A 1,447-nucleotide genomic window follows, 5' to 3' on the forward strand; every position below is an offset into this window, starting at 1 on the left:
AAGTGACATTCTTTCACTTTTGCCATACTTTATTCATTAGAAGCAAGTCACTGGGTCCAGCCCACACTCAGAGGGAGGGGACTACACAAGGACACATGGTATACCTACCACATACTTCAGCACTTTGAGCATCTTCTCAATAACAAAAACAGTATTTTCGACATTACTTGTCTAATATGGAGATTTTCTAAATCTGCCAACAAACTCCCACACCCGTTTCTCACAGGCCGCCGTGCAACGTCCCCTGCCCCCATGGAGCTAAGGTCCATGCTGTCGTGGAATCTGATTCCCACCTCACCTAGCAGAGAGGCCCAGCCTAGTGAGTACATCCCAGACTTGAGGAGGGGCAGGGTAGCCATGTGAGAATGGGGCAACCAGACACTTGCGGAAGCCAGCGAGGCCTGGCTGGGAGTGGCCTCATCGCTCTCAGGCTCGACTCCCCCTTCCTTGTCAGCCCTCTGCACTCCAGCCACAGCGGCTCCTCCCTGGTCTCAGACAGGCCAGACCTGCCTTCCTCCCTGCATGAGCTTGTGCTCTTGCCTCTCCTGGACCCCCTAACTGCCCCAAAGCCTCACCTGCCTAACCCCTACTGAAACTTCAGCCTCTGCCTGGATGTCATCTCCTGGCAGGGGCGTCCCCTGAGCATCCACACTAGGCCAGGTCCCCTCCCTGGAGATTTCTGATGCTGACTCAGAAGAGCATTTCCAACAAGCCCTGGGGGATTTGTTAAGTAGTACAGGTTTGGGAGACCCTGCCCACTGCTGTCACATGCACCCACAGCATTTCCTTCTTCATCTCACTGGGCACACAGGAGACTGATTAGTTAATTCCCTGAGGGCCACGTCCACGTCTGTCTTGCCCAAGCCAAGTGGGGGTGAATGGGGAAGAGAGGGGGCAGGCCAGAGGGAGAAAAGCCGGGGGAGAAGGGGAGCAAAGGAGCACTGATCTCTCTGATGTGGGCAGGAGGGAGGCTCAGCTTGTTCTGGGAGAGGCGGGCCCTGCAGGACATCTGGGTTCCACTGAGAACTTGCAGAATGCTAGGGGAGAATCAGAGATCTAAGACAAAGGGATCTAATCTAATCTCTGATCTAAGTCAGAGATCTGGAAGACAAAATCTTCCAGAATTCCTGCAGAAAATCAGGATCTTTGGGTTCCTTCAGGTATAGCGTGGGTTGCCCACAGCCCCAAGATTTAGGGTTGCCAGATTCAGCAAATAAAAATACAGACGCCCCGTTAAATTTGAATTTCAGGCAGGCAACAAATAACTTTTTAGAATAGGTCTGTCTCAAATATGACACAAACATCTTGTATTTTTTTATTCTTATGTTAATCCCTATACATTACATCATTAGTTTTAGATGAAGTGTTCCATGATTCATTGTTTGTGCATAACACCCAGTGCTCCATGCAGAATGTGCCCTCCTCAATACCCACCACCAGGCTCACC

This window comes from Leptonychotes weddellii, chromosome 15 (assembly GCF_054177405.1).
Source record: "Leptonychotes weddellii isolate Sample4059 chromosome 15, ASM5417740v2, whole genome shotgun sequence".
In the NCBI taxonomy this organism is placed as follows: Eukaryota; Metazoa; Chordata; class Mammalia; order Carnivora; family Phocidae; genus Leptonychotes; species Leptonychotes weddellii.